The sequence below is a fragment of the Camelus bactrianus genome, chromosome X (genome assembly GCF_048773025.1).
Source record: "Camelus bactrianus isolate YW-2024 breed Bactrian camel chromosome X, ASM4877302v1, whole genome shotgun sequence".
Taxonomy (NCBI): Eukaryota; Metazoa; Chordata; class Mammalia; order Artiodactyla; family Camelidae; genus Camelus; species Camelus bactrianus.
In genome coordinates, this window is record NC_133575.1 from 112,176,002 (window position 1) to 112,198,357 (window position 22,356).

The following is a 22,356-nucleotide window of genomic DNA, read 5'->3' on the forward strand; positions in this document are numbered from 1 at the left end:
AGTGAGCTTTGCCAAAAGAGAAGGGCCATCTTTATCTCCAAGACACAAGGGAAAGAAGAGGGGGACAAAGAAATGTTGAGGCAGAGAGGGTGCTTGTAGAGACATGAGTTGGAAGCTGCAAGCATGAGAAAAAAGAAATTGAAGGAACACTGCTCAGACGACCTCAAGTTAGGTAGCTCAATGAGGGCAGGAAAGGGAGGATTACATTGGAGACTTGAAACATATGGAAAAGAATTCAGCAGCTGCTGTGTTGACCATAAGAGAGTAGAAGCCAGATTAGCAAGGTTGCCCATTCCAGTTCAACAAATCTTCATTGAGTATTCAGTATACTTCAGGCACTCTGACAGGCACTGGATTACAAAGACACACAATCCAGATTCTGTCTCCTTCCTAACAAGAAATAGTACTCTCTTACCTTGGTTTTCATGACAACACAGTATGCTACTTTTCCTCCTGCCTCTTTACCCTCCTCAGTCCCCTTGTAGGGTCTTTTCTTCTGTGGCTACCTTATAATTGAAGGCTTAAACACTGGCGGATACCAAGTTTCCATCCAAGGCCACCTTCTCTTCTCACTTCACACATGTCTTTGGGTGATCAGATGCACTCCTACTGCTTCAAGTAGAAGCTGTCTATTATTGACTGCCAAACATCTACCTTCAGCCTACTCTCAAGAACCAGACTCATATAATGAAGGGAAATATATGGATATTTAAAATCAAAACTTAGGAGTTTGGGATTAATATATACACACTACTATATATAAAATGAATAAACAGTAAGGACCTACTGTGTATCACAGGGAACTATATTCAATATCTTGTAATAAGCAATAATGGAAAAGACTGTGAAAAATATATGTGTATATGTATAACTGAATCACTTTGCTGTACAGTTGAAACTAACACAACATTGGAAATCAACTATATATACTTCAATAAAAAAATGAAAACTAACTGTGGCCATTTTCCTCCTGGGGGTATCATTCATATAAGTGGTGAAGTAACTCATGTCCCTCCTTCTCTACACAAACAAGTGGTGGATGGGGAAGGTAGGGGAGGAAGGTCAGGGAGAACCCAGAAAATATATACCACTGTTAGCAGATCACATTATGAATCTTTGGATATGCGAAGATGCCTTGAGGAAAGGAAATACAAAGAAATTTTGTATAATATAATGGGAGGCTTGGTTTTGCTTTGGTTTGGTTTGTTTGTTTCTGTTGCTAGGAGGTGCTAAGACAGGGTAACTAGAGAGGGCAAAGCAATTCAGGAGGAAGTTGCAGCCCAGGTTGGCAGGTTGGCCAAGGGCTTAAGCACAAGGATGATGGTTATTCATTTTTAAATTGTACTGCAGTGCTGCCACCCAAATCCCTTTCATCTCTACAAATCATTAGTCACACCTGCTGCACACACACAATGGCCTTGTGTGACTGGGTTTTTGGTTTGGGTGTTGCGAAAATTAAGGAAAGTAACTCAGCTCAACAGCTGGGAAAGTGTGGCACAGAACCAGGACAGGAAAATGATCCATCAACTGAACTCATTAAGCAAGACCAGAATTGAGGTCAAGAGGCAATTAGGAAAAACATTAATCACCCCTCAAGAACCTGTAGAGACTTTGGGAAGGATGTAGAACTCCCACTGCATGTGGAATAGGGTTTGAATCATTTCCACTTAAATTTCAAAGGCCAGGGTATCTCAGCAGACACAAATTCAACTGACTGTAGTACATCCCTACTTAGAGTGCCGATGGGACATCAGCCGCAGCATGGCCACAAGTGACCTCATGCTGTCATCCTACCCAGCCCACCAATACACTCACCACAACCTGCTCCACCGGCAGTTTTCCATATTTTAGTGAATGGCAGTTAGTACCATTTACCCAGGTGCCCACATCGCTCTTCCTTGTCCCTCTCCCCTCATAGCCCATCAATCATTAAAGTTTATTATTTTCACCTCCTAAATATCTATCAAATTCTGCCTCCCTCCCCCACTCCCTTGGTTCAGACCCCCACTGTCTCCAGCCAGGGCCTCACTGATCTCATGGCTTCCATTCTCACCCTCCCACAGCCCCTACTCCACGCAGCAGCCAAAGTGATCTTCCCATAACATTACAGGACCATACGACTTCCCTGCATAAAACCTTTCAATGGTCACCCAATGTCCTTGGGATAAAATAAAGTCCAACCTCCTTAGGTCCTTTGTGATCTGGTTCCTAGTGGTCTCTTCACATTCTTCATGGCACCTTCTTTCATTTGCACTCCCTACTGCAGTGGCACAGAACTACTTTCAGTTCCAGGACTGATTCACGCTCTCCCTTTCACCTCTTAGATTTTGCAGATGTTGTTTCTTCTTTATGGAGCAGTCTTCCCACTCAGTCGACTCCTTCACCTGGCTAATTCCGAATCAACTTGCAGGTTTCAGCCTAGATGCCATTTCTTCTAGAAAGGCTTCCCTGACCATCCTCTTCAAGTAGTCTGGGTTCTGTGACTCTCCTATATGTTTTCTAGATAACTGGTGCTTCCCCTATCATATCGCTTACTGCCCCCTACTTAAATTGCTTGTTTATTTGACTGTCACCACCAGCTTGTAAGTTCCATGAGGAGTAGGATCATGTCTGCCCATCCGTTTCACAGCTATAGCCCTACCATCTAGCACAAAGCTTGGCTTATAACAGCTAGTAAATAAATTCTTAATGAATAAATAACATGCATGAAACATTTTAGTTTATGAAGTGCCTTCTCTCATTTTAACTTCACTACCCTGTGAGAAAGATATTATCACCTTGAAGCAAAGCTCCTTGCTATTTTTATATTTAAGTTTGACATAGATGCTATCTGTGAAGTTTTACTTAATTTAGGTAATAATTATCTGAAATACTGACAATTCAAATTTTTAGACAATCCCAGAGAAAATTTGACTTATATAAATTATTTTAAAATAGTGTAATAATAACTAACTGCTAACAAATTGTCCCAAAGGAGAGGTCGCCCTGTTAGATGACCTTTAATATAGGACACTCTGCTGTGCATGGCAAATATTTTTGCATGCATAAATGTTGTGCTAAAGTCCCACAAAACACCTAATACTCTTAAGTGGATTAAACATGCCTCCTGTGATCTGATTTATACAGTGAATGTGCCAAGTAAAACCTTTCTCCACAGAGAGATCAGATTGTAAACTTCAGTTGAACTCTGATAAAATTATCATAAATTCCAAACTAGCAGAGCTCAAATTAATGAGGTTTTGCTTTAAGCTCTTCTCTTGAAAGGGCTGCCCAATCTTTGCTGAACATTTTCAATGTATTAAAAATGTTCTAAAATCATACTATTTAATATAGTAGTCACTAGACACGTGGCAGAGCACTGGACATGTGACTAGTGTGAATGAGAAATTGAAATTTTAATTTTACATCATTTTAAGGAATTTAAATTTAAAAGCTGAAGCAGTATAATTTTATACTGATAATACATTCAAATGAAAATATTTTGGATATGCTGGGTTAAATAAAAGATTAAAATTATTAAAATTATTTTTGCCTAGTTATTTTTACTTTTTTTGTGGTTACTAGAACACTTCAAATTCCATATATAGTTCACATTATATTTCTATTGGACTTCACTGTTTTAAAGCACACTCTACTGTTCAACTCACATAGGAAAAAGAAATGTGCAGTTTATGTAAAATGGTACTTGCAGTTTTAAAATGTTGTGCTACTCATCTCCAATAGTAAGTTAAACTCTGGACAAGATGGTTTCCAACTACCAAAAAAATGTTAAACGCCTTCCCAACCCATGATAACACTAGGCTAGAAAGCATGATCTGGGAGAGGATTACTAAGCACTTGCTTAATTATGCTACCACATTACTTATCCAGATTTGTCTCTTTTTTTTAAAGGAAGAGAAGTTGTATTTTGTTTGTAGTTGTTGCTTTCATTTTGTTTTGTTTTTTTATTTGTCATTGTGTATGTCTGTTAATACCTTCAATGCATGAGATAATGTAAAGGAATACTGTTCTGGTTAGAAGGGAGGCCAACTGTGGTCACTGGCCTCCCTCTGACACAACCCACGACTCTTAACACCTAAGACTACAACCATTGAAATCATGCTTATACCCACACACATACACACACTTCTCAGTCACCTCTGGCATCTCTTCCTAGGGCCCCTGCAGTAATAAATAGTGTGAACAACACTGATCTAGGACAAAGCTTAGAATTGAGAAGGAAACCAAAAGAACCCCTGAGGATTCAAATGAGAGGTGTGAACATTCAGATGCTCTGTTCCCACTCTTCCTTCCTATTAGTGACCTTATGAAATCTGTTCATTCCCTCTCCTGGCACACATAACTCTAACATGCACGGGTGTAGATTCCCAGTGCACAGCATGTCAGCTGTAGGAAACTAAGAAATGGGCCTTGTGGGGTTGGGGAGATGGGGAGTGCAGGGGGATTATGCAGGCAAAGAGAAGATGTAAAAAGGAAGAGATGATTGCAACTGGCAGCCCCAAGTAATGAAAACAAAATAGAGAAAGAACTTTCCAAAGCAGGTACCAGAATTCAAGTAGTGTGACAGGCTGGGACCATTGAGTATAGGGATGAGTTGTCCCATACACCTTAATAGTTCCTGAGGAGAGCACTGTGTCAGGACACAATAAAATCACTGAAGCTCATATTCACCCTTAAGCTTTCAGGAAAAGACCAATATGGTTTATTCTGTTCAATGCAGAAGTTAGGGGAATGTACAATTCACTTAAGTAATCTGGCCATAAGACAGGCCAAAATAAACCAAGCTTTGGTACTTACAGGGTAGCATCCAGCTACCTGAATAACTCACATATGTGAAATAGCTTATTTCCTATCAAAGTCTGGCAATTGAGGTGTTACAAGGAAGGAAGGAAGCTTCCATGAATTGCAGCATATAACTAACATACATCTCCAAACAGTCAACACATGTTTCAAAGTATTCTGTGCCTATGGATTGTAAACTTGGCAAATGAACAGAAGGCTTGTTCCTGTAATCCATTCATCCCATACAACTCTAAGCTGAGTCTGTGTTCTGACAAGTATTTCCTGAATCAAAGCAGCTGTCTGGGAACTGAATCCAGGCTGCTATGTCACTGTGGACTTATGTAATACAACAGACACCTTTCAAGGCTAGTGATGGTCCCACGGGAGAGGGAAGGGGATGGGGCAATCGTGGGAAGCCCAAGAGGGATATCATTTGGGAACAGATAAGTGCACATGGGAAAAAGTAGTAGCAGCTTCTTTGCCAAGAAGAAATCATTGTGGGTCCTTGCCTTCAGCCCTGGAGCCTACCAGATCACCACAGCCGCTAGAGTAGAAGGAATGTGTTCAAGAAACAAAATACCCTTCGGACAGTGCTTATTATTCTTTCCCATTGGGAGCATGCTGAACATGCAGGCAATTATTATGTGACCTTTGATATGACCCAGATTAGAAGTTCCTGGTCAGAGACCTTGGCATTTCTCTTTTGCTGAAGTTATAATCCAAAACCTTTCAGGTGATGTGACATAAACAGAAAAGAATGCATTTCGTAGAAGAGTATTGGCATATAAAGAGCCATGACAACTGGTCTCGTTTATAAAGCTACTATTTTGGTTATGACCAACACAGCAGCCTAAGAAAAGTGCTATTACAGGGCCACAGTGGTTGCAGTGATCTTCCTTGCATATTGATTTTCCTTACATATACTGACATACAGTTCAAATAACTTACATGGTATATTTAAGGAAGGCATGCAAGAGTCAAAGTGAACCATTTCTTATTATAGGAAGATCATTAGACTAAGAAGCAGATTTTTTGTGCATCTTTGGGTAAGTCAGTTTGCCAGGATCCTCTTCAATAAAATGAGGAGACTCAATATGATGACCTCTAAATGTCTCCTGTTATAGTTCTAGTAACACCTAGGATATGGTGCACAGAAACTCACGACTAGCACTGGGCAGAACCTGTGCCATCATCCCACCAACACATTCTCAGTCTCTAACTGAGACTGCTACATGGTGTTGGCTTAGATGTCTAGGACAGAATGTCCTCTGTGACTGATGGCACTAGACTCTCTGGATGTCTAGATGTGGCTGGTAACATGCCAACTTTTAATGGACTGTCCAATTGTTCTGATGAATTTTATGAAAAGATTAAGAATATGTTCTTTCGGAATGCCTTCCACATTCCCCTTCCCAGGGAGCCCCCTCAGTTACCTCATGTGGGGACAGTCTTACTTCCCTGTGACTCACATCTCAACCATTCATTCAGACAAGGCGAGGACAAACTGTTGCAAGCATCTTTTGCTTCCATCTTCAGTTCATTCTCAAATGCTCACCAAGCACCACTCACACATGAAGAGACCTCATTCTGCCATTCATACATTTCAACTCTTCATCCCCTTCCCAAATTGAGCAATTTCATTGTATGATACAAAACTACAGCTAACAGTTAATGAAACACTATTCTCTAGGCTTTTAAATGAGGCCAATTTACATGGACATTTGTACCCAACTGAAAGATTATTTTAATGACAATAAATTGGAGAACTCCTTCTTTAGTTTCCCACTTAAAGTTGATTAGCACCAGAATTTCCCAAATACTTGGCAGTGCTCAAGATAAATTCAATCCATATGACCAAAATTCATTTGAGAGCTTTGAGTTTTCTATGGAGTGATGCACCCTGTTCTTATGACTGTTTTCAATACAAACCTGTTTATATCAAAATATCCTGCATATAGTAGGTACATATAAAATAGCTGGCATTAATCAAATAATCAATGAGAATCTCATGCTGAATAAGTCAGCTCCCAGGAGGAGATTAATTATTTGAACAACTGCCTTAACCCTTTAATTCCACTAAGTTTCCATGTCATAATTATTAATGTTAAATAAATTTATACATATGTTTTAAGGTTTCAAAATTCACAAAATTTATTCCCATTTTAGGAATGAGGAAACCAAGGTACAGAGAATCAGAGAAGTAGTTTATTCCATTTGTTAATGTCTTTAATATCTTTTATATCTGGAGCAGTGTTCACTGCTATTATCAGTAACTCACAGCATGGAGTGCCATCAGCTCATTTTAGATTCTTTTTTTTTATTCCAAAACAACCCTCTGATAGAAGGAGAAGGGAAAAGGTTTTCAGTTCCTCACCATCACTGTCAATTAATAAGCTTCTCCTGGAATAAATCATTGTTTATGATATTATTCATATTAATACAATAACGAAAAAAAAAGCCAAATCGTGTATGAGTGTGAATTGTGCAACTCAATGGCAATGTTCCTACAATGTTGCATTGCTGTGTGTTTTCACACAATGAAGCTATTTCCTCCTACAGCTTCTGTTTCCAAAGAATACAAAGCACACCCCACCAGTCCTCAGCAGAAGTGTAATGACACTGGCCAGGCTCTCCATCACCATTCAGTGATATCCTTCCTCCTCTTTAGGGACCCCATGATTCCTGTTCTAAACCTTCCTTCTGTCAAAGTAGAACAGGATGTGATATTAGTCACTTTAGGGGACAGTAGGGACATTCTGGAAAGGCCCCTTTTCACCCGTTGGCTTACAGGGAACCACTCCCCAAAGGCAGGTATAAGCTAGAATTCGAGGCCACTGGCCAGCTCCTGCTCCCTAAAAATGTCACCAATATCAACATTTCTGTATAAAGGGCTGGGGAAAGGGAAAGTAAAAATTAGGATATCATCTCTTTCCTCTCTCTGGTCTGTGCATGCTTGGATGCTTCACTGGCCCAAATTGTGCTTATCAGTCAATGCTATGCTCCTCTCAGGGCAAAATACAGCCACAAGAATTTTCACAGTAAGAGGTTTAGAGTAGATATAGAAATTTAGGGCTAGAAATAATCTTAAAGATGCTCTAGTCCAACCCTTTTGCTTGAGAGATGAGAAAATGTGAGACTCCAAGACAGAGAGTAGCTTGCCCAGGCATGGCCTAGCGCGTGGCAGAGGCTGGACAGCATTAAGGTGCCTGGGCCTGCTTTTCTACCCCACCTACTCTAACTTAGGCCTCATGTCAGAGCTTCTCTGGGGCTTGGTCATTGGCCTGCTAAGGCTCTGGGGACTGCTGCACATCCATCCTAAGGACAAACTGGGAGGCTGGCCCCAGTCTAAACAAACCACCAATAAATAATAGAGCCCAGACCACATGTCTGAACCCAGTGACCAAGGAAATGAGGGTGACTGGTGCCTGAGCATGTAGATCCATGACCCTGTCACCCTCCTTCTTATGAAAGCCTGAGATTTCACTCCAGTTTAAGCGACAAGATACTGCCATTTACTCATTTCTCACCCCCTGTTTCCTAACAGGTTGTCTCACCCCTCGCTTGAACCCTTCCTTCCCCAATCTACCAAAATCATACTTAGGTTTTCCAGTATATTACATTTTTGCAGTGAATTATATTTTATTGTCATCCCCAAATCTACCTTTCCTAATGTCCTCAAGTGTATTTCTATGCCTTCCATGGTATTGTTTCATCTTGTTTGGCGTGTGTGTGTGTGTATTCATTATTAAGCAAGAAAATGGAAAATACAGAAAAGCAAAAATAAAAGGAATCCCTAATCCCACCACCTGTATAATTGCCACTACTAACATTTACAAAGTTTCAGAGGCTGATTTGAATTGTAAGGTTTTCCTCCAGTTAACAATGGCAGGGCCATTAGATATACCCTATTCTATCGAAAATGATCCTTAACCAATCATCTTTTCAATGCTTGACAGCACTAAGTCTATTTCTGCCTCAGGACCTTTGCACTAACTGTTCCTCCACCTGGAATACTTCTCCTATGCTTTCTTAGCCTGGTCCCTTCTTGTCATTTCAGGCTTTTGCTCCTTCAGAGGAGCCTTCCCTTACCAACTTTCTCACATGAGAACTCAGTCATTTTTAATCAGATTACCCTCTTCCATTTTCAATATAACACTTATCACCACCTGGTATTTTCTTCTTTATTCCTTTAGTTCTTTATTGTCTGCCTCCTTAACTAAGTAAGCTCCATGAAGACAGAAGCTGTGTGTGTGTCTTGTTCACCAATGGATACCCTAGCACCTAGCATAGTACCTGACAATTTTAGGTGATCAGCAATGGTTTGAAAAAAATTAAATGAGCCATAAGAAGACAGGTACTTTGGGTTGCAGTGAATTATCCATGCTCTCTTAGGTTATCTATCTCTCATAACCAGTAGCACAGGGGTGCCTGTGAAGTCTGTGGAATTGAAAAGAGCTAACTGGCCTGCACAGGGTTTCAGCAAAAATGTATTAGTGTTATCAGTGAGAATGTTTCCTTTAAATCAGTCATAGCATTGGAAACACTTTGAATTCACTGAATACCACACAATATAGGCAACTTGAATAAACACAAGTGATGAAGTTTGCCATTTGCAGTATTTTTATATTCAACTGAGACTCTTTGAACAAGCATGTTTCTCATAAGTAGTTATAATTTCTACACCATTTAATCAAAACCTACTACTATGGTATGATGTAAACATGAAACTCTGCTCCTAAAAATGTACAATAAGCCTAAGCATTACTGATCAAATCAACCCTGATCTCTAGCACCCTAGGGACCTCATGCTGTTGAGTTGCTCATTCTCTCTTCCTCTCCCATTCTGATCATTGATCACTCATTTTTGCTTGATTCCATTCTGTTACAATGCAGGAAGAATTCTTCCTTGTTACAGAAATGATGGCTGTACTATAGCCCCCAATTTTTTTCATTTATTTTTTCCTATTTTTTATAGAAGTTTAGTCAGTTTACAATGTTGTGTCAATTTCTGGTGTATAGCATGTTTCAGTCATACTTATACATACATATATTCATTTTTATATTCTTTTTCATTATAGGTTACTGCAAGATATTGAATAGAGTTCCCTATGCTATACAGTAAGACCTTGTTGTTTTTTTTATATATAGTAGTTCGGATCTGCAAATCCCAAACTCCCAATTTATCCCTTCCCACCCCTTTTCCCTGCTGGTAACTGCAAGTTTGTTTTCTATGTCTGTGACTTTGTTTCTTTTCTGTAAATAAGTTCATTTGTGTCTTTTTTTCAATTCCACATATGAGTGATACTGTATGATATTTTTCTTTCTCTTTCTGGCTTACTTCACTTAGAATGACATTCTCCAGGGTCATCCATGTTGCTGCAAATGGCATTATTTTATTCTTTTTTATGGCTGAGTAGTATTCCACTGTATAAATATACCATAACTTCTTTATCCAGTCATCAACATTTAGGTTGTTTCCATGTCTTGGCTATTGTAAACAGTGCTGCTATGAACACTGGGGTGTATGTATCTTTTTGAATTAAGGCTCCCTCCGGATATATGCCCACGAGTGGGATTGCTGGATCATAGGGTGTCTATTTTTAGTTTTTTAAGGAATCTCCATACTGTTTTCCATAATGGCTACACCAAACTACATTCACACTAACAATGTTGGAGTTAGCCCCCAATTTTAATCCTTCTAACTTACCCCTGGACCAATCAATGTGTCCAGGAGGATGGGGCATTATGATTGACTTGGTTTCAATTATCTGCCCACCTGTGAACTGCAATGAGAGGAGAAAAAAAAAATTCCTTAAAGGAAGCTAGGGACAGGTTGCTAGAAAGATATAAAGAACAAATTTCCAAATAAGAGATGAGTGTTGGTGAGGATTTGGAGAAATTAGATGCCAAATTGTGCAGCTGCTATGGAAAACAATATGGAGTTTCACTTTAAAATTAAAAATAAAAACCCATATGATCCAAAAATCCCACTAATGGGTATTTATCCAAAAAATTTTGAAATCAGGATCTCAAAGAGATCCATGTCCATTGTAGCACTATTCCCAGTAACCAAGATGTAGAAACAGTCTAAATGACCATCAATAGAGGAATGGATAAAGAAAATTTGGTATATGCATACAGTAGAATATTATTCAGCCTTTTAAAAGAAATGATGAACCTTCAGGACATTATACTAAGTGAAATAAGCCAATCACAGAAAAACAATACTGCATGGTTCCACTTATATGAGGTATCTAAAATAAAGTCACAGAATCAAGAAGTGGAATGCTGGTTGCCAGGGACTGGTGGGGGAGGGAGAAATGGGGATTTACAAATCAATGGGAATAAAGATCAGTTAAGTAAGATGAATAAGCTCTAGAGATCTGCTGTTCAACACTGTACCCATAGTGAACAATAATGTATTATATACTTCAAAATTCAAATGAGTAGATCTCATGTTAAGTGTTCTTACAACAATAAAATAAAATTTTTAAAAAAACAAATACCACTAAAACAGTGATCTCATGATACTAGTCATATTGGTTATGCCAAATAACCCTGTATTATTAACATGTATATATTTTAAATTATTATACCATTGGGAAAATTCTTAATATAAAAACAAGATACATTTCCCTTTCTGGCTTTCTTGTCTGTTGTTTATGTGGGAGGAGATGGAGAGCAAGTCAAAATTTTAAAAAATATTCTGTTTACAACGGACTCAATCTCTATCATAATTCTTAATGATTGAGAAGGCCTATGTAGTCAACTGGTCAATTAAAAGGTAGAGATAGATTATATTTCTCTTAAGAGACTTATCCTCACAATCAGAATAAGCAGTTAATTCTCTCTAAATCAGTCATAATCCAACCAACTGATCATAAAGAATGTTGTTGAGAACTATTTATACACAGGATGTGGAACAAACTTCAAAAGTCCATGAAACAGGAAAAATTCCCATCACCCCAGAGGCACTGCTGGAGTTTGACAGAGTCCACTATAGTTGTGAAAAAGATTAATAAAAGCATCATGTAAAGACAACATGAGATAAACATTCTTCCCCAGCAGTCCACATTGGGATAAGGGAGAGACTATTTGCCTTTCCAATACCTATTCCCCTATTCTTCTTAATAAAAGAACCTGAATTTTTAAGCCAGATACATACATACATAAGAAAACTACATTTCCAAGACTTCTCTGCAGTTTGGAATGCCCACATAACTGAGTTCAAGACAAGTGTAAGTCTAGTATGATACTTCCAAGAGAAATGGAGGTAACATCATTTTTGCTCCCTCTTCCCCTTTTCTGAAGCAATGAATGTGGATGCCTGGAGCCATCTTGGTCTCTGAGAAGACATTGGGAATCTAAGTCAAGCATGGCTGAGCAAGAAAATAAGAGAAGCTTGGGTCTCTGACACCATGGAGCTGCCATCCTAGCCCCGAACTTCCTCTCTCCAGACTGAAATAAATCTACATCTTGTTTAAGGCACTCATTTTCACATATTTGCTACTCATAGCCAAACCTAATCCAAACTGATGCAAAAGATGTCCTAAAGCAGTGCACCTTATTTCATTTGAATTAAGAATGCTAATGGCTTTTTCTCTGTAAATACACAGCCTGATATCATCCTGAAACCAGAGACAAAAGCCTAATAGTCTTTGAGCCATTACACATCTTCTGTAAGTTTAATGCTGCTGTTACATGAATGATAAACCTAAATTAATACAAATGTTTTTTATGAAGAATGTTTTCTTTTTTCTTTTAATGTCAAAACGCAAAAATAAATATAAAAATGAATCTAATATCTTATGCCATCTCTTTATAGATTCATTGTATAACTGAACAGTTTAACACTATTTTAGATGAGTCAGCTCCCAACAAGCTAGCTCTAAAAAGTGAATCAATCTAATTGTTCTGTCAATGCTCATACATTTTATGTTAATTTTGGATGGGTCTTCCATGGAAATATTATGTTCTTATTTTTATTATGCTGGCAACTGTCCCAAGGAGGTAATAGAATTTGCACCAATGACAAAGAATGAAGGGAAAAGCTAGAGTTTGGGGATTTTTAAATTATCTTAAAAAGCGTAATACTCCTAAAACTATAACCAAGTTAAACCCAGAAAAATTACCTTCTCTCTCTTCATAGATGATGAAAATGTACAGACCAGGATCAGCGAAGGACACAGCATGAATCCTTCAACAGTGTAGGTGGGTTTAACTTACGTCTACACAAAATGGTCAAGTGAAATCAACAAAGCAATGATTTGACTGAATTTATGAACATTTCTAGTACATCAGTGACTCATTATCCATTCACTCACCCATCCAATGTATTGTTGAGTACTTACTGTGTACTCAAGTAACTTCTAGCCAGGCAACATGCTAGAAGTTAGGTGAGTAAGGATAAATAATACATGAAGAAAGCAAATAATTCATTCTGGCTGGAGAAGCAGGTACATGGGAACATAAATCAGGAGATTTTTCTATTCATTTATTCAGGCCTTCACTTAATCACCAACAATTACAGAATACCTACTATGTACCTGGCGAGACACTGTGGCTACAGAATCCAATTCAAGCCCAAATTTGTCTTGCAAAGTAACTTTACTGACATTTGAGCAAAGATTTGAAGGCATTAAGGAAGCTAGCTACACACAGTTAAATGGTAAGAGAGCCAACAGCCAAAGCAAAGGCAGACGTATCTGAAGAACAGCAGAAGGTCAGTGTGGCTGGAGGAAAGTGACTAAACAGCAGAGCAGGAAGGAATGAGATCTGAGAGGTGGTCAGGGACCAGATACTTAAGGCCTTGTAAGCCATTAAAAGGACTTTGAGCTCTACTCTGAGTGAACAGTGGGCCACTGGAGGGTTCTGAGTAGAACAGTGATACGATCAGACTTAGATTTCTAAAGGACCATTCTACCAATAACATTTAGGATAAATTGAAGAATGGGGGAAAGCAGGGAGATGATTAATAATCTATTGTAGTAATCCAGGAAGAAGACAATCGTGGCTTGGACCAAGGTAGTAGAAGTGGTGGTGGCAAAAAGAAAATGATGAGATTCTATACATGTTTTGAAGGTAGAGTCAATAGAATCTCCTGAAGGGTTGGATTAGGATATAAGAGAGAATTCAAGAAATAATTCTTAAGTTTTAGGCTTGAGTGACTGGAAAGATGGAGTTGCTCTCAATGGAGTTAAGGAAGGCTATTGGAAGAACAGGTTTAGTGGTGTAAACAATCAATTTAGGTCTGAACATGTTGAATTTCAGATGTCTATTAGTCAACCGTTTGGAAATATTAAGTAGATAATTGAGTTTGGAGTTTAAGAGATGTGCAGGCTGCAGGCATTCCTTCAGTCTATGTATTTTGTCATAGCAGCCCTAGTAAACTACTCTTGGGGGACTACCCATCTATCCCTCTTGTGGAAGGTACTGGCTCACCTAGTGTTTTCTAGGTTACTTCATTCCATTGCTAGATTAGGGGGTGGTGGTTAATGTATCAGCTCTTGCTGGCTTAACTTTATTAGAATTATGGTTGTACATTAGGGAAAACAACTGAAGGATGTATGTGTGTGTCCAGGAGATTACCACAAGTTATATCTCTTGAGGCCCATGCTAATTAAGATGCAGAACACCCAGGGACGATAAGGCCAAAAGGAGGAGCATAGTATCTTTTATTCCCAGGATCCAATGGTGTGGTAGATGCAACAGTAGCACTGATGGTGGGAATCAGGGCTGAGTTTCTGCAGCTATCCTAGACCCTTGGTGTAGAAGAGCAGCGGCAATCAGAACATTTCTTTCCACAGTGTTTTTTGTTTAGTCTTCAGCAACAAATAGGACCATTCAGGATTAACCATTTAAACTGAGAACTCCTGAGAACCTTGGGACTTGTTAAGGGGACAAATCCCAAGGGGAAAGGTGTAAAAAGATCAGACTGCTTGAGTGTTTGTGTGGGTAGGGGTTCAGGGTCATCATAATCTAAGGACAAAAATAGAGGGATAAGACAAAGTGCGCTTATCTGGGAGCCACAGACAAGTGAGGTCTGGACTCTATGGTTGTTCTGGATGTCTTATTTTCCTAGAGAGTCGAACCTTTCATTCAGTGGCCATTTCAGTTGGATTCTCCAACCTGCCACATCATGGGCAGTGCTTAGGCTACACCCTAATAAAGGTATTCTATACGTGGCTTTGCTACAGAAAAGGGTAATTTAAATGATCAAAAGAATGTATACTTTGAGGAAGGCTGAATTATGAGAAGAGATTCAACTATGTTCAGGTTCTTTGTATAAAAGAAAGAAGAGCAAGAAGGGATAGGTCCAAAATCTGTAAAATTGTAATATAGATAGAGTAAGCCTAGACAGAATAAAATCACAGAAGATCAGAATTACAGGACAACATTACTCTCCCTACCCTCACCCTACCCTAAAACTTTAAAGTGGTAATTTTAGAAAACACAGAGTTTCTTCTGTTTAGCAAGTAGTATGTAGTATATCAAGCAGAGAGTGACAATGCTGAGTTGTGGGGTTTTTTAGTCCCCGTTGATGATAACTCTGTTCCGAAAGAGATTCCCTTAATTTTCGGGTCCTTTCCAGGCTTAGTAAAAGTGTGATGATTGATTAGTGGTGACTCTTCCGGTTGTGCAGCAGATTGACTAGCAGTAACGTTGCCATTATTCACCATTCTTGACCAAACCTTTAGGTCAGATTCAGCATGGAATTTCTCAAGTTCTTAGGAATCTGTATAATTTCAGATATGTTTGTTTCACATACGACAATTTTTAAATTTACTGGGATTATATTTAATGAATCATTGAGGGGGAATAAAAAGATGTAGGAATGAAAGATTTAGAAAGGAAAATTTTGCTTATATGGAACTGCTTTGCAAAGAATTAAGAAAAGACCTCCCAGAGATTTTTTTTTTAAGAAAAAAAAAGGCTAAGTTTTTTACTTGACACATCATTGAAGAAATTTCTTAAGGAGTTCCCTGAGATATACAAATCAGGAGACTAAATAGTAGAAAGAGGCTCAGGATGGTTATGGTAATGTAGGAGTGAAAAGTTACTCTCTGATGAGTCCACAGGTCTCTGTATGGAACTTAAGTCTCATTTTCATGGGTCAGGAAAGAGCCTTCATGGATAAATCCAGTACAGGGTTTGGCAAACAGGTTCACAGTCTTTAATCAATAAGATTTTTTTTTCCCTTCTGGTTAGGACCAGTTGTGGTGAAAGCCAAAATTCAGTTTTGATCATGCCTACGTAAGTACTGAAGTAAAGAGCTGTCCTACTTGTTTCCTAAGTGCCCATTTGGTGAGACGAACCTGTATCTTCTCCATCAAATACAAACAGGTCCTCCACTTAGGGTCTCACAGGTTGAAATCAAGGTGTGAGCAGGGCTGTGCTCTCTTCTGGGGGCCCTGGGAGAGAATCGGCTTCTAAGCTCTTTCAGGTTGCTGACAGGATTCAGTTCCTTGTGGTTGTAGGTCTGAGATTCCCATCTCCTTGTTGGCTGTCAGTTAGGTGCCCCTGCAATCCTCATCGTATGGCCCCTCCATCTTCAAACCAGGAAACACAAGTCCAGTCGATCCCACGCCTTGAATCTCTCAGACTTCCCCTTCTGCCAACACTTTTCTGCCTCCCACTTCCCTGCATCTCACTGACTTCAGCTGGAAAAAGTCTTCCACTTTTAAGGACTCTTGTGATTAGACTGAGCCTACCTGCATGACCAGGACACCCTCCCCATCTCAAAGTCCATAACCTTAATCACATTTTTGAAGTCAACTTTACCATGCAAGGTAACAGATACACAGATCAAGACGTGGGCACAGGCACCTTCGAAGGGGGGTATTATTCTGCTACCAGATTACCACGGATCACATATTTAGCAAGTGACAGAGGTTGATGTGAACCAGATCTATTTGGCGTTAAGGCTTATACTCTTCCCATGAGCCCACCTGCCTTTCTAATATATTTACTTTGTTAGAGTTCATAATAAATGAGAAAACAGAGGAGGAAAATGTCTTAAGCAAAGCCAAAATGTATTTAGTAAATAAAATCTGTTTCCAATTTTCAACATGATTTATACCTTTGGAATAAAGTACTCAAAACAGTCAAAGTTGCAAATAAATCAATGTTGTTTCACTCCATATTCCGAAGGAACAATGAGAGTGTATATTAAATATACATATATTTTTCACAGTAAATATAGATGAAAATTGCCAGAATCGTTTTGCTAATTCATCCAAGACTGAGTATGCTTATTCCTGGCAGAACTGAAAGCACTTAAAACACAAAACACTCTCTCAGGTCCACCATCACTAGAAGGCAGCACAGGGTTTCAATACAGCAGGCACACAGCACCCCCAGTCGTCAGGGGGAACCCAGGCCCCACAGTATTTCCCTGAAGGGGACACAGTGACTTCCTGGCAGGAGCAGGGTTTTTTTCCCTCTTACCATATGCTTGAATGTAGTACGCACATTTATCTGGATCCAGTAGAGCCTTGTCAGAGTTAAAAGTTGTAATGTAGAGCAGAATAATGATTAAGACCATGACAAATCGCTTTTGGAGTTGAATCTGCCTGCCACTAAAGCCCAACCACAGGCAACAGGCACACCTCATGGAGGTGCTTCAGAAATGCTTGCTTACAACTTCACCAATGAATTCCATATCCAATAATGATTTATTCATTTATTTATTCAACACATATAGGGTATTTTGATATGGCCATGACTGAGCTAGCCATTGGAGGTACAGCAACGCTTCTAATGGCCTTTGGTCTCAATAAGTTCATGGTTTAACAGGAGAATTCTAAGCCATATGAAAGGATAAGAATGACTCGCCCAAAGCAGGAATTAGTATATATCTTTTGAATAAATAATAATAGTAGCATCTTATTGAAAACATATTAAAAGATACTCAATGTCATTAGTCATAAAAATGCAAATCAAAACCACAATGAGATACCACTTAATACCCACCAAGATGGGAATAATTTCAAAAATGGAAAATAACAAGTGTTATCAAAAATGTAGAGAAATGGTAATCTTCAAACATTGCTGGTGGGATTGTAAAATGACGCAGCCACTTTGGAATATAGATTACCAGTTCCTCAAAAGATTAGACACAGAGTTACCATATGAGTGAGCAATCCCAGGAACTTTCTTAAGTTCATTTTGATGGAATATATGAATTGTGGAGTGTATGGAATAATGAAGTATATACACTCCTAGGTTTATATATACCCAAAAGAATTGAAAAGAGGCATTCAAACAAAAACTTGTACATGAATGTTCATAGCAGCATTATTCATGATAGCCAAAAAGTAGAAACAACCCAGATGTCTACCAGTTGATGAGTGGATAAAAAGTAGTAGAGCCATACAATGAAATACAATTCTGCAATAAAAAAGGATGAAATACTGACGCCTGCTACAACATGGATGAACCTTGAAAACATTATACTGAGGGAAATAAGCCTGAGACAAAAACACAAGTATTGTAGATTCCATTTGTATGAAATATCCACAATTAGCAAATCTACAGAGACTGAAAGTAGATTAGTGGTTGTCTAGGTCTGAAGTTGTTAAGGGAATTGTAGAGTGATAGTTAATGGATGCAGGGTTTCTATTTGGGGTGATGAAAATACTCTAAAATTATATCATAGTGATGGTTGCACAGCTCTATGAATATACTAAAAACCACTGAAATGTTTACTTTAAAAAGGTGAATTTTGCGGTATGTGAATTATATCTTACTGAACTCTTCTTATGAGCCAGGAACTTTGCTAAATTATTTACATGTATTATTTCATTTCGGTCTGACTTTAACTTTATGAGGAGGTACCATGTTTCATTCCATTTTATAGTTAAGAAAGCCGCAGCTTAGAATGGGTCCCCTATCACCCAGCTTATCAGCAGTGGAGCTAGGATTCAAACCTAGTTAGCCCTCTATTCAAACCTAGCATCAGAGCCCTCTCTCTCATCCTCTGTGCTGGATTGAATCAACTCTCCTGGTCAGAGAAGTGATTTGGTGACACAACCTGAGAGCTGCTGGTCCAGACACAGACAGGTCTACTAGAAGCTCTACTAGAGCTCTACTAGAAGGCACTTGAGAAGAAATGGAAGGGGCCATGTTACTGGGGTCACCCATCTGTCCTTGGCTCCTGCCTCCACCCAAGGCCATGTGACTTACAGGTGTCAAAGACTTTGATCTCTGACTCCATGAAGGGAATATATATAATCAGAACCCCTCCTGCCTCTCTCAGAGTTGTTAACAGCAGCCAAGAAGATAATAACTGTTGCTGTTCTTGGAACCTGGAAGACACTGTGCATATATTAGGAATCATTACATTCACTGCTTCAAATACTTTTATACAAAAGTCTGGAACTATGTGCACAAAAATGTACTTACAAAAATAGTCATAGTCACTGAAGCATTGTTAGTAATAACAAAATATGTAGATACACCCTGAATGTCTATCAACAGGGGAATGATTAAATAAATTATAATGTATCCACACTGTGGAATGCTGTGTTCACTGAGGTGGTAGTTTTGCATGTATTGACATGATAAATAAGTGATAAAATTGCAAAGGTACAGGTATGCTACTCTCCTATTTCAGTTTTTTAAAAACTACACAAATTATTTCTATCCTGATCTAGCTAGTAGTTACATAGGTATACACAAATGTTTTAAAAAAAGCAATATACTTATTTCTTTTGTACTTTTCTTTATATATTTCAATAAAAGTTATAGATATATATAGAGAGATCGAGAAAAACTTCACTGATAAAAGTTTTTAAGTATATGTATCTAATTATCAATAGAGGTTACTCTTATGGAGTTAGATTGGGGAGGGGGTGGAACAAAAGGGGGAAAGGTACTTTAATATCATTTTATATGCTGCTGTATTGTTTTGAATGTTTTGAACTAGACACATACTTTTGCATTATTAAAAAAATAAAGATCTTTAAAAATAACCATGAATCTACATCCTGAATTCTATTTGAGGTTAATTCAGATAGCACTTGCCCTCAGACACTTTTCCCAGAGGGCAAAATCCTTAGCTAGCTGGAGATCCATGTGTTTATAAGGCAGCTAAAGGAGTCACTCATCTTGATGGCTACTAGGCACACTTAATGGTGGTCTCTGATCTCAAAGTGTTCATTTTTAAAGAGCCTCTGTTCACAGGTCATCAGACTGTGGTGCTACCTTCAAGTATCTGCCACTCTTCAATGAGTAGCTACATCTGCTTAGAGGAAACCACAGCTTGGATCCAGATCTCCAGTGGGTTTACAAAACTCCTAAGAGGCCAGACGCCTTCCAAGTTAGTGGTAAGCTGGGGTATGGCCAAAGGCTAGAGAACAAACAAGGCACCAGAGTCACTTCCATCAGCTAGAAACTGCTAACGAAGCACCTTTTTTGGAGGCCAAACTTTGATCTCCTTCTAGCACTGGGAAAGAGTATTGGCTTCATTTGACTAGTTGGCAAATAATCACTAGTGGGGCTCTGACAGGATTTGCATTTTACCAAATATTGACATCTGCTCAAATGATGAGGATAAGTAATTCCTGAAGAGTTCTTCTTTCTTTGCCCTTAACATAAATTGATTATGTGATAAAAATCAACCCTTGACTAGAGTCAACCTTTGAGGTGAGTCTGGACTCTGTCACATTCCAGTTTGGGCGAGTTCCTCATCTGTCTGAGCTTTAGCTTCCTCTGGTGTTAGTAGCAATGAAGCCATATGGGGCTGCCGAGGAGCACAAATGATATTTGTGAATGTGTTTTATCCTCGAAGGACATTCACTATAAGAGAAGACATCTTTTTTTCTGCATGATACGATTATAAATTATTTTTCTTCATTATGTTCATCTATACTTCACAGATTTCTACAGAAAGCAAGAAGAGAAAGTAACATGCTTTTATATATTACAACACAAATAGTAGAAGTTGTTTCTATTTAATGAATTGGATTGGGGGAATCCAATGAAATTGTCTTGAGGTGGGGCTGGTTTGGGTTTGGTACACCAGAGAGAGCAGGCATGGGTAGGGAAGATGCACTAGGTGTACAACCTTTAATGAATCAGTTAACCTCAATTTTTCTGTTTTATCATCAATAAAACAGTAATAATAAGCCCTACCTAAAAATATTTTGTGACAATTAAACACATGTGAAAGTATCTAGCACAAGGCCTCATCCACACGTAGTTGGATTGATATGTGGTTGATGTCTGTTCTTTATACACGGAAGGAAGGAAGCGAGGGAGGAAGAAAGAAGGGAGGGAGGGAGTTTAGCTCCATAAATCCACCCAACCTAGCTTAGTGTAAGTACATTTTAATTAATAGAGAGGGCTCTAATTGAGAAAGTGTAAAGCATTCTAAATCTCTCAGATAAAAATACATGTCATCTATTTCATGTCTCTAGGAAAAGCAAAATCAATACTTGAATTAATGGGAGAAATTAAATGGCTGCAGAAATAGTTTTTGAATTTAACAAGTTTCAACAAGAAAGTAGTTGGTAAATGATGATACAGAGAGCAACAGAGCACTTGCCTTTAAAACATTCTTCACAAAAGTTCAGAAAGAAAAATCAATCAATCTATGGCCTGGTAGGAGCACTAGCAGATTAGTAAAGCTAATAGACCCGGGGTAAACCCAGGTCTCATTACTCACCAAAAAGTCAAGCCATCTAAGGAAATGTGATTTTTTAAAAAAAATTTTTAACAGATTAGCAGTTCAAGTACCGAGCTGACTGAATTTAGTCTCTGTGGCTGGTTAGCACATAAAATCCTAGACTGTCATCACTGAAGGAGCCCACAGAGATGGAGTCCACAAACCATTTCTCCTCATTTTAGAGATGGGAGAATGAGACCCAGAGAAAGGAAGATGGCATACTCAAGGTCCTTGAGCTAGTCCAAGAGTTGGGATACTAGCCCAGAACTCCAGACTCACAGCTGACTCTTTTTAACACCTATTATTTGGAGCTTAATGCCTAGCCATCACCAAAGGATGAAGAGAACAAATGCCCTTAATTATTCTCAAGGTTATTAGAAGGAAGATGACTTCACTACTGCTCTCCTCCCGAAGTCCCTCCCATTTACTTCTTAGAAGCCTCTCCCTGTGAGTCTCACCTGGGATATGATGCCCCAAGGCTGAGCCCAGTCTCCCAACAATGCTCCCTAACAGCCGTTCAACACCTGATCACCTACTGCCCTTATGTGCCTGCTTTGCAGAGCATTTCCACCCTACAAGTCCAAGGGCAAAACAAAGGCAGCAATGGAAAAGCAAATTGCAAAGTTAACAACCCAAAGAGATCAGGAGCAGGATAAAATCCAGAGAGTTGAGGAAGTGGTTCAGAGCTCAGCCTAGGAGGGTGAGTGTGATCTGAAATAGTCCTCATACACAGTGGTTAGTGTGTGCTCTAGTGCAGCTGGTGGAGCTTAAAGGAGGCAAGTGAGCCAGACAGAATGCCTCCCTCATGAGATGCAGTGGATTTGTGCATTGCACAGGTGTATGGAGCTAAGGGTAACCTTCGAAAATGAGAAATTCACAGTAGTTTATTTACCATCTTGTTCTACTTT